Consider the following 15,568-nt stretch of genomic DNA (forward strand, 5'->3'; position numbering starts at 1 on the left):
AGTGTAGCTACTACTTGAAGTCAGTGACGGTTGTAAAAATGGGCCTTAAGACAGGTTTATATACATGATTAGCTTTATGCTTGAGTAGAGTCATTAAATTGAATGAGATTATTCTTATGTAAATTTTAAACACATGTTTAAGTGATTGCAGGAATAAGGCCTTAGATTGTAAACTCTTCAGATCAGACCACATGTCTGTTTAATCTTTTTAAAATGCCATGTAAAACTGTGACACTGTGTAAAGGCTTAATAAAAATGACAAAGGAAAACAACACGTGACCATTTGGACTGCAATTACTCAGTTTTATACAACCATATGATCAAGCTGAAAGAATAAAATTCTAGGTAATGTATTAAATATTTATTTGCCTAAAATATAAGGCAACCAACGTTGTTACTAGAGTTGATCAGAAAATGTCTTTTCCTGGTAGAAATGTCAACTCTTCAGTGAAAAACTAAAGACCTTAAATTTCTGCAGAAAACCAAAATACTTGGATTTGGAAATATTGCCACAGTGCCTCATGGGAGTTGAGTTCAGGTGCCAAATGATCTTGTACCCCTCTGTAAGCTGGGCTCCCTGGCCCTGGCTGGAGTACATCTCCCAGGATGCATCACAGTCTCACCTGTTGGTGAGGGGAGGCAGTGCACCATGAGGGTCCCATGGCCATAGTGCATCCTGAGGCACTAGTCCAGCCCAAACAGAAGAATAAAGATGTGAGGTACCCAAATCACAACTTCCATGAAGCCTTGCAGTATATCCAAATCTAATATTTTGGATTTCCAATCAAATTTTGTTTTCAGCCAAAACTGTATTTTTTTCTTTGGGCATTAGAGTTTATTGATGCAACTGAAATTTTCCTTAGAAGACATTTATCTCAAAATTTTATTTAATCAAAACCACCATTTACTATTTTTTAAGTTTTATGGAACATTTTTGACTAGCCCTCAAGGTTACATCTACTGTACCTAGTCTCTGCCATGACTGTGAATATTAATTTTCATTCTGTGTCTTGCCTACTGTGGGATTTACTACTTCCTGCATTCAGCTGACCATGAAAGCTCCCCTGGGAGTCTATCAGGGAATGTATCAGGGAGGCAAATCTATCAGGGAGTCAATTCAGGGTAAAGAAGAATTGTGGGAGAGTGGAGACCACAGAACTGGAACTGCCTCAGGCTTCACAACTGCTTAATCTTGCCTCAGTGCCAGGGGATGGATTGGATGACCTCTTGCAGTCCCTGTCAGTCCTCCATTTCTAGGAAACTTGCCCACAGGACACATGCAGCTCCAGAAATACCAGATGGACACCACTACCCCTCAGGGTTTATTTTCACTCAATTTCTTCATGTAATCTAGTCAAAGTCTGCCAATTAGAAACGAAGCACTGGAAGTCTATAGTAAAAAATGAATTTGTAATTCAAAGTAAATTGACCTAATTTCATCTTAATTTATTTAAATAACATACTCTGCACAAAATAGTGTGTGGTTTTCATAATACAAGGAGGCATTATCTTGAGGGCCTGAAGGAATGTCCTGGTTTGTGGCTAATTTAATCAGATACCACATGAGGCATTGCAAAATCTCACAGAAGCCAGGGAAATTTTAAAAGCTGTGTTCTCAGAACAGATAAGATAAGGCAATGTAAATAAAAGCAGTAAAAGATAAAATTCATAGAGAGTATTTTAATAATGCTAAAAAACAGATACCATGACCAGCACAATAGGCTTGTACTTTGAAGCAATTCCTTAAGTGTCATCCAGGAAATGAACTCAGTCAGGAATGAAGGGTGTACCTAAGAAAAAATAAATGACAAGTCTCAGTTTGCTGAATTGCATTAAGTAACCTTCTCGATCTGCTGTTCAGTGCTCCTCTGTGTTGTGATAGAGAATCTGTTCTGGCTTGGTTAGTTCCATTGCTGAATTATGGGCCTCTAATGTTGTGCAAACTAATATTGTGCTTCCACAAATGTGAGTGCATAATGGATATTTATTTGGAATCATTTTATAGTACTACCACAAACACAAACATGTTTTGCAGTGTTGTCTGTGTTGTACATGTCAGAAAAGAAAGGTTAGTGGCAGAAGTGTAATAAACATTCACAAGCCTTTTAAAGAAATAAAGCACTTTACTCTGATTGCAATGCTATATATACTAACATTTTTTTTAATGTTGCATCAGCTGATTGTTAATTTGGTTGCTATCATTTTGCTTTCTACTGTATGGATTAAGCCTTGGTATTAAGGTTACACCCACTCTTAATTCTTCTAAATAACTCATTTTGACTATTTTAAAATTTACCCTTATTACTGCTCAAGTTAGAAACTTTACCATTTATGGAATATGTACATTAAAAATAGAGTTCAGAATTTTTCCCCTTGCAGAAATGCAATGTCTTTGTTCACAGAGGTTGCTAATAGTGTGAAGGTCAGTACCAATAAGCCATTACAGACATTACATTGCTAAACACTAAATTTGTTCTTGACACTAAATATTAGGCACTTTGGCTTGAACCTTTTCAGACAGCCACAGTGCTGAAGGTCTGCCTCCACTAGGTGAACAGAGCTACTGTGGGACACAGCAAAGCTATTGTGAGATGGGCTGGCAGGTAAAGATGATTCTTTTCAAGCACTAATTTCTTTCCCAAGGAATTGAGGTGCTCAAATTCCAGTGGTCCCTGGAACGTCAAACCTTAGGCTTCCTGTGCATCACTATATAATGCTGCTACCAAACCACAGGCTCTCCACACTTAGGTTAAGTGAGCAACTGAGAAAAACTGTCCTTGTAAATTCCCAGTGTTGGAACTTTCTTGTAATTCTTTGACTTAATGCTTGTAGGCCCTAATTGTGATCCCATTACTGGAAACCACTGCTGTCAACCTAGACTCCATCCTTCCTCCTGTGTTACCTGTTGGATGATGAATCACCTCCGATTGATTGATTGATTATAGGTTATGCTGTGTGCTAATAACTTATATATCTATAAAGGTACTGAGCCCATATCACTCTGGCTGAAATCAGAGCAGAGCTCCTAACTTGAGTTCATTTGCAAGTCAAATAGGGACACTGATGGAAAAAATGGGTAAGAAACAAGCACTTGTTGATAGAGAAGAAAGACACGTTTATGCAAAACATTTCACAAGCTTGTTGCTGCTTGAGGAAGTTGGGGGAGAGAACCACTGTTAGTTTCACAGACAGATGCATAGCTGAGTCAAATATGTGTTATTGCTACAGACTTTACAAACAAAAGGATAGCTGGAAAACAGGAAAAGCCTTGAGTGTTAGAAGAATCTCCCCTGAAGCGCTTCTATGGGGGCTAGGGTAATTGGCACTGAAAAACTACCAGGAAATAAACACTCAGAAGAAAAATGTAATGAGAAACTGATCCAAATAGTAAATATGACTACATTGTTTTGGCATCACTCTGCCATATGTAAAGTCTGAATAGATCTGAAGAAATAGGGAATTTCAGTATCTAAGGGAAGATCTACCATAGATAGTGCATTGGTGAATCTCAGTGGATTGCAGAAGCTGACCAAGGCCAAGATTTGGACATTTGAATGACCCAGGGGGATAATTACAGCAATTAGGCTCACCACAAATCAACATTTTTATGTTGGTTAAACTTAAATCTACTGCAGTGACATAGGCACACAACTCCCACTGAATTTCAAGAGAAACTCAAGCCTGAGAAAATGGTGGGCTGGTGCAATGGAGAGAGTGAATAAAGCCAGGGAATGGTTTTGGAATTAGATCTAATTCCCTTTTGACTCCTTCGACAAACCTAGCATCTTGCATTGCAAAGCTAATGTTTGCTTGTCTCTCTCCTTTATATAGACACCTTTGCCACATTGTAGGGTGCAACCCAGGTCAGTGATGGGTTGTATCATAGCCTGCCCTGTAATCCTGAGAACCTTAAATGCTCTGCTGCTGTGACTCATCCTGAACACTGACAAAAGAATGTCGTGAGTGTCTGTGTGTTAAACAGCTCTGACTCAGCACTTTGATTACAGTAGCTTATTTGTTACACCCCAGTCACACTCTGGTATCCACCAATTTGGGGAAGCTGACCCCATCCCCCCCAATCCCAAAGTTTCCCCAAACTGTGTGCTTTGAAATATTCAGTCCTTTCCTGGACCCTTCAGGGGAATAATACAGTTTGCTTGCTCCTCTACAGAGATAAATGAACAGTTTATCACTTTAACTGGAGTAAACAGTCTCTTCAGTTCACACATAGCACTTGAATGCTGTAGATTATGACTAAAACAACTTTAATAACAAAAGCAGATAGGATTTTAAGTGAGCAAGTATAAAGGATCATTAGGAATGATTATAAGCAAATAAAAGGAAAAATGCTTTCTAGAGATTTAGACTTAACAAAACTGTAGTCTTGGTTCAAGGTAAGAGTCTCACCACACTTCCCTCCAGCAATAGAGCTGACACCCACCCATCCCTTGGTCAGGATCTCTCCCCAAAGACAAAGTGCTTGGTTCTTTTGTCTTCTTAGGTGAAAGATAACTTTGGGTTCTTTGACCCTCTCTTTTACAGTCCAGTCAACCTTTGAAATGGTTTCTTCTGAAGATTATCCCTCAAAAGAAAGCTATTTTTTTAAGTTTTGAGGAAGAAGACATGGAGTCTGGTGGTGAAGGAGTTTCTGTGTGGGTTTCTTCCCCCACTGGTGTTTGCTAAAATGATCTGCCCCTGCAATCTCCTCCCTCTGCTGCGATGCTCAGTACTATCTCCACCCCTTCTTAGCTTAACTCGTTTGTTTATTTTCTATGTAAATGCATTCCCATTTTCTTCTAACATACCTTGGAAATATCTTCAGGGCAGTAGAAGCACATTCCTTTGTCTAAAGTGGGGTAACTTCAGTTTTGCCTAGCAGACACATCTTAAGAACAAATGTTTTTAATTTTGGATTTGTCCTACAAACACCACACAATAATATTAAGGATCAGTATGTTAATTTTCTACTCATATCTTACATGACACCTTTTAGATACAGGTCATGACATTAGTGAGTATACTGAACTGGTCAGGCCAGCTGAAACTCAGTAGCAGATACCAGTGAGTCTCTGGCTCTCTTGCATTGGGATGCTGTTAGGATCATGATCTTAACCTCAACTTTCATTGTTGATTCCTTTTTTCTCCCCCCAACTGCACAGTTTCATTTTTTTCAATAATGTATAAAATATCCTTTTCTACTTTGCAGATACATTCTGGGCATAAGAAAGTGTCTTTCAGTTCTCTCTTTTCATTAATAATATCTAAATTATTTGTATGCTACTTGCCTGCAATATATATGGTCTTACTTCACAATATGCTACATATGTGGAGGCCATTATTCATTCTTTCATTTTAATACATTGACAAGTAATGCTTTCTTCAGCTTCTACTTCTTATAAAGTGTGCAAATATTCCCTATCTTTGTGTGTAAAGCAGACAGCATGTACAGGCCCTCCTTCTGTCAGAGTAGTCTTTGATGAAATGGTTAATGGCTTTTGATTACTCTGAATGAAACCATTCTGCCTAGAAATTCTGTTTCCTCTTAATTTACTAATCCTGTTCATTTTATTCCATGGGTGCCCCTAATACAAGGCTCTTCAGATTCTGAACACTCTTTCAAACATTTTCATCCCAGATAGGCTTACCTCTGTTTTAAACTAAGTGTGCTGGAAGCATAATCTAAACACTGAAGATTGATTCGGACATTGAATACCTTAAAAGATGCTAATGAAAATTGCTGGATAGTGAACACTCTATGCAACTGGCTAATGTTCATTGCATTCTTCCTTTTTTGGGTGAAGAAGAAACAGTAAAGCTTAGTGAGACAGTGTAGCCTCCAAATTTAGAAACATGAAATACCTTCTGGATAAGTCAAGTGTTTTCCATGTTCTCTGAAGAGAAGGCTGAACGCTCTCTCAGATTTCAGACTGCAGTAGCCTTATGGATAAGAGTTAAAACAGCAAAGAATTTCTTTCCGGCCTGTTTTTATGGGACCATAGTCAGAATACAATGTACTCAGAGTGATTGCATTAGCATTTGTGTTTTGGGAATAAGTAGCCAGAAAGTGAGGGAAAAAGTATAAATTAGTTGAACGTATCTTTTCCTGCTTATTTCTAATCTTTTTCACTTTAAAAGGGCCATTTTCAGCTAAAACATGTATTAGAACTTATTTACAGCTGAGATAAATAGCTTGTGCCCTTACCTTCCCCCAGCTCTCTAAACAGAATTAAAATGCACATTGAATTTAATCAGAGCATTAGCAAAAATAATGATAGAAATAATCCCAATCACTTTGTGAACATGTCACTAGCGGAGGATTAGTGCTCTCCCTCTGGGTGTGTCTACACTGCAATACAAACCCTCAGCACCAACTTTCAGAGCCTGAGTCAACTATTCAAGCTCATGGGCCTTGGGGCTATGTAATAGGGTCTATAAGCCCTCTTCAGGACTGAGGGGAGGAGAGCTATCCCTACCAGCAAACAAACAGACCTACCACACCCACACACAGCTGCAAGAGCTGCCAATCCTGGAAGCAGATATCCACAGCTGAACCATGTGAAGGAGGCAAAACCCAGTATAAATAAGGAAGAGCAGCAAAGGAAGGGGAGATAGAGAAGCCTCAGAGAGCAGTGCCAGGCCAGGCCAGGCCAGGCCAGGCCAGGCCAGGCCAGGCCAGGCCAGCATAGCATAGCATAGCATAGCATAGCATAGCATAGCATAGCATAGCATCCCTAAACTTTTCAACAAGGCAGCATTATTCTAACCAACCCCACAAGAGAAACAACAACAACTTGATAGGTTGTACTGATTGGGTGGGGCACATACTGTGACACCAGAGGGGCTGAGCAAGGGGCCCAGCAAGGGACCCAACACGACCCCGATGGGAAGTGGTGACAGGCTCTAAAATTGCAGTGTAGTCATAGGGGCTTGGGCTGGAGCGCAGGCTTTGAAAACCAGCGAGAGGGGTGGGTCTCAGAGCCCAAACCTTTACACTGCAATTTTATAACCCCAAAGCCTGAGCCCTGAGGGCCTGTATCAACTGGCCTGAATCAGCCGGGGCTATGTGCCAGGTCTTTTATTGAGGTGTAGACGTACCCTCTGAACAACTTCTCAGCAACAACTGCTTTTCCTGGAGTGAGATCAATACCTGAATTTCTTTTTCTTCTGAGTTCCTGGGCTTTTTGGTTTGCTGTCCAAAACCAGTTTGTTGAGCTCAGATCGAGGGCAAGCCATTGTCTGGTATTAAACCGGACAGTCCTTTTTCTGAGGGGTTTGCCCTCTGCCTGGTACCAGTATGTATGAGATCATGCTGGTGGGGGTGGAGTCACACTGTCAGGGGTAGGCCCATGCTGTTCCCCAAAATGTAGGAATATCTGGTATTCTGGGAATGTGTGAGTGAGCACCTTAGAAGCCTGTCCACTACTCAGGACCAGTGGTTCTCCTATTATCCTGTATTAACCCAAATATGTACACTGAGGGATTTCTTATCTTGAGTCATCGTTTGCCTTCCTGCTTGTTTCCCAGCAACATTACTGATTTATCCCAACGTAGTCATACAGTAAACATACCAATAACCACTTTACATACAACATTAATAAATTATTACTGAGTAGATCCACATCTGTCACACACCTGACATCTTCTGGGATATCACCTTAACCTTTTAAAAACTTTCAAAATATATAACTGATATACATATACAAACAACTGCCAAGAGCTAGTGTCAAGGATATCTGATGTGATGAAAATAATGGCTCAGAAATAAAACAAACAAAAATGTAAGGGTGAATTCTCTAGGCCACTTTACCAAAATTTTAGAAGGCAGCTGTCAAAAGTTGGAGATATTGGGGCAATTTTTTCTTCATCACTAATGCCAAAAATAAGTAAGATCAGTTGTGCCACCCTTCTAGTGAGTAGTCCCTTTCAAGTCAATTGAATGATAGTGATTTACATCCAGTGGAGATCTGTCCAACTGTATAAATTCACTATTAATATTGGAACATGTCCCAGATATCCTGGTTCTTGCACTGATACTGAAGAGCTTCATGGAAGTGATGGTCATAACTACAGACCCCGTGCACTCCTGAAAACAGTAATTGTTCCCTGCCATACCCTCATGAACATAGCAACCCCAAATAGAATGGGAAAGAGCAGAAGGAAGCTAGGGTCATGGCCCTGTACCCCTGCACCATCTAGGATTGAAGGTGAAGAGAATTCTCCACTTTCTTAGGTGGTGGCACAGCAGTTGGTCCCTAAGAGACACAGTGCCTCCTAATTAGAGTGGTTGGCTCTTCTTTTCCCCTTTGGAAAATGTCAATGATTGGGGGAGGATCAGAGGGGAAATGTTTTTGTCAAAATATTTCATAGAAAATTTCAAAAATTTTGGTGGACAAAAATAAGCTGTTCTGGGCAAGGAATGTCTCACTCTGTGTATTTGCACAGTAGGAGGTGATCTTTGTTAAGGCCTCTATCTATATTACACTAGTGTCTAATAATAGTATGCCAACAAGGCATTTACAGCTGCAGAATACCTCCAGTGCAGACTGTCTTGTTTTAAATGCCTATACATTTGATATATGCTAGAGAACGCCAATAATTTTGATAAGCAACATGCTTAGTAATATATCTTCATCTGTTTTCCAATTGCATATGCTTTAGCACCAAACCATCATTGGTTTTCAGGAACTCCCAGACTTACCTCTTATGAAAATTCGCCATCATTTCAGTGATAGTTCAGCCGTGTCCTCACATAAGATCACAAATCAAACTGAGTTACACAACTGCTACAGAAAGGAGACCATGTGCCTGTAGTACGCAAATGTTCATGGTCTTCACAACTGAGGACGTGAGAGAGAGACTCCTAAGCCTGAGCCATTAATTTTAGGTGACAAATATGAGGAACTGTCCCAGATTGAGGCATCATTAGAGGAGGTTTTGGAACAAACTGATTAATTAAACAGTAATAAGTCACCAAGACCAGATGGTATTCACCCAAGGGTTCTGAAGGAACTCAAATGTGAAATTGCAGAACTACTTCCTGTGGTATGTAACCAATCATTTAAATCAGATTCTGTATCAGATTACACCAATTTTTAAAAAAGGGTCCAGAGGCAATTCAGGCAATTACAGGCTAGTGAGCCTAACTTCAGTACCAGGCAAATTGGTTCAAACTATAATAAAAAATAGAACTATCAGACACATAGATGAACATAATTTGTTGGGAAACAGTCAACATGGTTTTTGTAAAGGGAAGTCATGCCTTACCAATCTATTAGAATTCTTTGAGGGAGTCAACAAGTGTGTGGACAAGGGTTATCCAGTTGAGATACTGTACTTAGATTTTCAGAATGTCTTTGACAAGGTCCCTCACCAAAAGCTCTTAAACTGAGTAAGCTGTCATGGGATAGGAGGGAAGGTTCTCTCATAGATCAGGAACTAGTTAAAAAATAGGAAACAAAGGGTAGGAATAAATGGTCAGTTTTCAGAATGGAGAGAGTAAATAATGGTGTCTCTCAGGGGTCAGTATTGGGACCTGTGCTGTTCAATATATTCATAAATGATCTGAAAAAAGGGTAAACAGTGAGGTGGCAAAATGTGCAGATGATAACTATCTTGAGTAGGTTTGTAAATTCAAAGCAGACAATGAAGAGTTACAAAGGGATCTCACAAAACTGGGTGACTGAACAACAAAATGGCAGATGAAATTCAATGCTGATAAATGCAAAATAATGCGCACTTGAAAACATAATCCCAACTCTTCAAATAAAATGATGGGGTCTAATTTAGCTGTTACCACTTGAAAGAAAATAATTGTTTGCTTGACCACAGTTACTCCATTTTAGTTCTTTTTAGTGGTCTGCTTTCTTGTAGAGATTGCCTGCCCCCTTCTTTTTTGTTCTTACAGTGTTTGTCTTGTACCAGGGTCAGAGAAAGCGTTCCTAGAAGAAGCAAGAAAATAGCCTCAACTGGTTCTAACTAGTTATATAGCCTTGAGAGAAACCAAGCAGCCCAGAGAGATAAGCTGAAATCTTCTGTTAGCATGTTTTTTGTTATGAATACCTTTAGAAGAAGTAGGCCAATAGTAATAGGGATAATTTAAATGTACCTATAAGCATTAAGTATTAAGAATTTATGCATATATAATTTCTTTATCTATGTTTATATAAATATGCAAAAGAGCATGCCTTCGGGGTCTCACACTGACCACTTGCTGGGAAGTGTCTAACCTCTGCAGAAATAAAACTTGGAGACTGCCCAACTACCTGCGTGGATCTCTTTTCTATCTGGTGCTGGGTAAACGAACCTCATTTGAAATCTTTTTCCAACAATTCTGGCGACCCAGATGGGACTGACCTTGCATTCCAACCCTGAGTTCTGCACCAGCCAATGCCCCAGCCGGCACTAGAGTGAGTTCACCCCGAGAGCTTTTGGACTGGGTTTAAAACTCGAAAAAAGGCTGTAAAGCAGTTGAGACCCTTTGCAGTCTCACAGTCTCCCAAAAATTCAGATACCTGTATGTTTTGTGTTGTGTCTGTTAGGTTTTCTTAAAAGATTCCAAAACAGGCACCCTAGCACTGTCCTTGACGGTGGCCATGCGCTAAGCCTAAGAGTTCATAAACACGAAAATCCTGGGTGGCACAAGATTCTTTCGTGCACGGAATCTCCTCAGCTTTGAACACTCCACATCTTGAACACTGTGTGCAGATTTGGTCGCCCCATCTCAATAATATACATTGGAATTGAAAAAGGTACAGAAAAGGTCAACTAAAATGATTACGGGTATGGAAAAGCTTCCATATGAGGAGAAATTAATAAGACTGATACTTTTCAGCTTGGAAAAGAGACAACTAAGGGGGGATATGATAGAGGTCTATAAAATCATGACTGGTGTGGAGAATTTAATAAAGAAATGCTATTTATACCTCCTCATAATACAAGAAATAGGGCTCACAAATAGGCAGCAGCTTTAATAAGAACAAAAAGAAGTATTTCTTCACACAACACACAGTCAGCCTGTGGAACTCCTTACTAGAGGATTTTGTGAAGGCCAAGGTTATAACGGGGTTCAAAAAAAGAACTAGATGAGTTCATGGAGGATAATTACTATCAATTACTATTAGCCAGGATGGGCAGGGATTGCTGTTTTCCAGAAGCTGGGAATGAGTGATGGGATGGATCATTTGATGATTACCTATTCTGTTCATTCATTCTGAAGCACTTGGCAATGGTCTGACCCAGTATGGCCATTCTTTTGTTCTAAGTGTTGGCAGTGAGGAATACCAATCTCTTCACCCCCTTCTCTAACACCATGTATGTACAATTTCAACTCATAATCAAACTCTAATCTAATGAGGTTTTTTTTCTTAGAAGAAGAGTGAAAAAATATCAAAGAGAAGAGCAGAGAGGGAAAAATATCTTATTTTAAAAACAGGTTTAAAATGGATCAGAGAGAAGCTGAAAATCAAACACTACAGTTGAAATCCCAGCCCCATTAAAGTCAATGACAAAGCTCCCCTTGACTTGACTAGGGTCAAAATTTCACCCAGTACTTATGGTCATTTACTCTCTACCGTCAAACATATTAACAGCTGTAAAATTTCTGTTCTGACACCCTTATTTCACCTATATTATAGTACATTGCTTAGCGACCAATCTCACACATATTTTGTGGGGCTGAACTAATTAACATCTGTAAAGTGCATAGAGATTGTTGGTTGAAATGGACAGTTAAAAGTCAGTGTTGCAGTTATAAATGCATTTAAAAAGGGGGGAACTAAATTAGTATAATATAATTATAGAAGTAGAAATCACAAAACCATTGATTAAAGGCGTATTTGTACATTTTGCCATCCTGATGCCTTTTTTATTCCTTGAATGATAATTTTAAAGCCCAGAGATTTTTTTTTAAAGGGTTTATACTGTTAATTTGGTCAGTTTCCACAAAGAGCTAGGTTGTTATTTTACAACCTGTTCTTACCATGGGGCAGTGCGTAACTGCACCATCACATAAGGGAAAGACAAAAATGTTATATGATAGCCATGTGTTGCAATCCTTTTTGCTGTTTTTGGGTGCTGGGTGGATAGAAGCAGTTTGCCAATATTACATCTTAGGGCTTGTTTACAGGACCTCACGGTTTGGACTATGGGGTGCTGGATTGCTGTGTTCATTAGTACACTGCGCAGTGACTCCCCATGTGGACACTGCTGGTGTGAATAAAAAGGTACTTAGTTTGCATTATGTAGACCTGATGAAAGAGGATTATGTCAACATAAACTAAGCACCTTTTAGTTCACACCCACAGAGGGGGAGTTACAGTGCAGTTTGCTAGTACGCACTGCATTCACATCCCTGTAGTCTGAACTGCGGGGCCATGTCTTAGACACCCATTATCATCTCCACCCTTATCAAATTTCAAAACTCAACTAAAATATTATAATTACCCCACAAAATTAAATCTTGCTGTTCTGGAACACGAAGAGGAGGGTGTTATTTGGGAGAGAGACACATACAGCTCTGTTACAGGCCCCAAGGATGACTGCAGTACTAGAGCTGCCCAGCACTTCCAAGTATTAGGCAGGTCTGCAAAGAGCATCTAACACAACCCGTGCAGAGGTTGAGGAATTCTGTGTATTCAGCACAGCAAACTTGGTGGCTACTCTCTTAAGCTTGTGTGAATTGTATTTGCTATAGTTAGGCTATAATTTTAGACATTCAGGGTTAAATGTTCAAAAAGTGGAGACCCAGGAACATGTGCTAAAAATGTCGGTGAAAATGTTCACCTGTGTTTGTGTGCGTGATCTATACACACAGATGAGTTAAAGTACGTAAGATGCTAAACAAGCAATTTGTGGATGTCTTTACCTGATTTGCAGTTAAATTGTATTAATCACATATGCAGTCACTGATGCCCCTGTCTGAGTGTTGGCTTGTCGTGGGGTTTGGTTTTTTTTTGGTTTGTTTGTTTTTTGTTTTTCATGGAGCTTGGTTTGCCCCAAGTAACTTAGGTGCCCCAACTCTAACTGCACCAAGGGTGGGATTAATGTTCTGGAAGGACACACTACTGGACACCTCTACCAACTTTATACTACACAGGCTTTCCCCAGTGTAGATGACAGGAGACTGCATTAAGAAATCAGCATCAGTGTTTCACTTGACACTAGTGTATCTGCTCCTGAATGATGCCTTGTAAATCCAACCTAAGGTAGTCACAGAGAATGGGTCACTAGGTGAAACTGACAAAAATAATTTTCTTTCCAAGTCCTACTTTTTTTTTTTTTCTGATCTCCAGTATAATACTTCCTACTTTGAAGCATGAGAAAGGGATCTTGGCATTAAGGCCACAGAAACAGATATACCTATAATGTGACATTGTTTATTTTAAAAAGGCTCCTAAACTAGGCCAGTCAGACACAAAACCAAACGAAAGTCTATCAGTTCCGCCACACAGCTAGATGCTACTGGTCTTCAAATATCCCTTCATGCTGAGAATTGTACAAAGAGGTAGGAATCTTGCCCATGTATGATGAAGAAGCCCAGAGAGAAGGATGCTTTGGGAGAATATAATATTTGGGAGACATCAAGGAACTGACAGGTCTCTCCATCCCAGTAATCCCTAAGACATCTTTCTGGCATTTCCTCCTATCTCACTAGAAGGAGTGCTATATAGATTTATGCTTGGATACACTGATGCAGCTCAGAGACTATTGGCCAGCAAAGCGAAGCAAGCTATAAGGAAGTGGTCCAGAGAGAGTAGAATGGAAATGCTTCACTAGACTGGCCAAAGAATTAGGAGAGGTACAGCAGGGAATAATCCTACGTTGACAGGCAGATGGACTACATCATCTTGTAGCATTTTTCCATCTGTAACACATCTTGATTCACAGCTGCAGAAATAATAAATATCCTGACTACATGGCTGTGTGTCTGCTTTCCACACCTGTGCCGAGAGACAAATCAGCTCTTGCCACGCTGTAGAATCTATTAAGTTTCCTCCACATAAAAGGGGCAGCTCCCTCCTTCCTTGACTTAAAATTTCTGTGATCCATGTCATATAGTGAAAAAGGGAAAGATATAAGCCAGGGTACTTAACAGTTTTCCGAGGGGTGGGAGTCATGAGGAGTTATTGGCTAATTAATGTTTTGGATTACTGTTACTGCAATAATTAAAATTCCTAAAATACTGCAGGATAACTGATACCTACATTACTTCATTATACCTATATACGTGTTAACTATGGGCTGAGATTTTCAAAGGAGCCAAAGGGAATTAGGTATCCAGCTCCTATTGAAATTTAATGGAATATGACTTCCTATCAGCCTAGAAGGATGTTAATGTAAGAAAAATATAGAGGGAGTGTTGACTGTTTCTTTCCCACCACACAGAACGCACAGGTTCACAGACAGACTCTTGAGCTGAAGAAGTATGTTGTTTATTTGTTGCTTAGGTGAGTCCACCAAAACAGGACACAGCATAGGGTTAAATGCAAGTGTGCCCCCACATTCAGGTGCTTGCCTTAAATACACTGTTACAAAGTTGTTCATTATATACTGTATAAACCTTTTTCCTGCCTAGTACTAGTTTGCTAACTCAGTTGTTTACCTGATCGGATTGCTGACCCAGTTGTTTACCTGATCAGATTGGTGGTGCAGCTTTTTACCTGGCTGTTTTCTTTCCTTGCCAGAAAAGCAGGCATCTTTTCACATGTCCCAACACCTAAAATATACATTCAACATATTACATCTTACAAGGAAACTTTCAAAGGCACAAATAGCATTTGCCTACAAATGCCTAACTCCCATGTAAAATCAGTGGGAGTTAGGGACTTAACTGCCAACTGTGCCTTTGAAAATCTCCCCTGTAGTCTGTAGATTTTGTGTTAATATCTTGTACCTACTTCAAATGAAAATGGTTTTTAAAAATCCATATTATACTAAGTCTACTCAATATGGCCGCAATATCATCATTATTCAGAGTCCCTATCACTGTTGGCAAGCTGGGCTGTTGAAAAAGCTGTCAAACTTTTTAAGAAAGAAAAAAATATTGGATTAGCAATTAGAGTATTATCTGGTGAGACTCAGGCCAGATAAGACTGAAGTAATGCTTAGAAAATAAATACCAGAAGTAATGGGTGAATGTATATATGGAACAGAATTAGTAAGCCGTATTTCTTACAGAATACACATGCTATTCTTCGTGATCTGTACTGACTGCCATTTGATTTGTTCTGGTTGTGGGTACTTGAAAGAAGAGCTGTTCGGAATTTTTTTGACTATATGTTTTTTTGTTGGAAAATATCGATTTGTCAAAACCAAATGTTTCCGTGGAAAAGGTTGGTTTTGATTAAACTTTTCTCAGTCCAGGATGGAAATGAGAGAGTGATACACAAAATTAGGCAATCAATCATAACTTCAGCAGTATCACAATAAAGAAGAGAAAATCGTGTAAGTAGTGCTGGGTGGGAAATGGTTTTCCTGTCCGACAAAAAATTAGGGATTTAAAAAATGTTCACACTCTACATCAGGACAAAATGGAGCACTCCACACCAACATCTGTAGAGCTGAGTCCTGA

General features: G+C 39.5%; 1 long non-coding RNA gene across 1 annotated transcript; it reads right to left on the reverse strand.

The window, feature by feature from the left end:
* Positions 1 to 1,666: 1,666 nt before the first annotated feature.
* LOC137162833 (uncharacterized) lies at positions 1,667 to 6,083 on the reverse strand. Its single transcript, XR_010922516.1, has 3 exons — positions 5,860 to 6,083; positions 4,806 to 4,885; positions 1,667 to 1,790 (listed from the first exon to the last, which is right to left on the reverse strand). It is a non-coding gene; the product is annotated as an uncharacterized lncRNA (long non-coding RNA).
* Positions 6,084 to 15,568: the final 9,485 nt, after the last annotated feature.

This window comes from Emydura macquarii, unplaced genomic scaffold, assembly GCF_026122565.2.
Source record: "Emydura macquarii macquarii isolate MOO-44397 ecotype Brisbane River unplaced genomic scaffold, CSIRO-AGI_Emac_v2 contig_2473, whole genome shotgun sequence".
In the NCBI taxonomy this organism is placed as follows: Eukaryota; Metazoa; Chordata; order Testudines; family Chelidae; genus Emydura; species Emydura macquarii.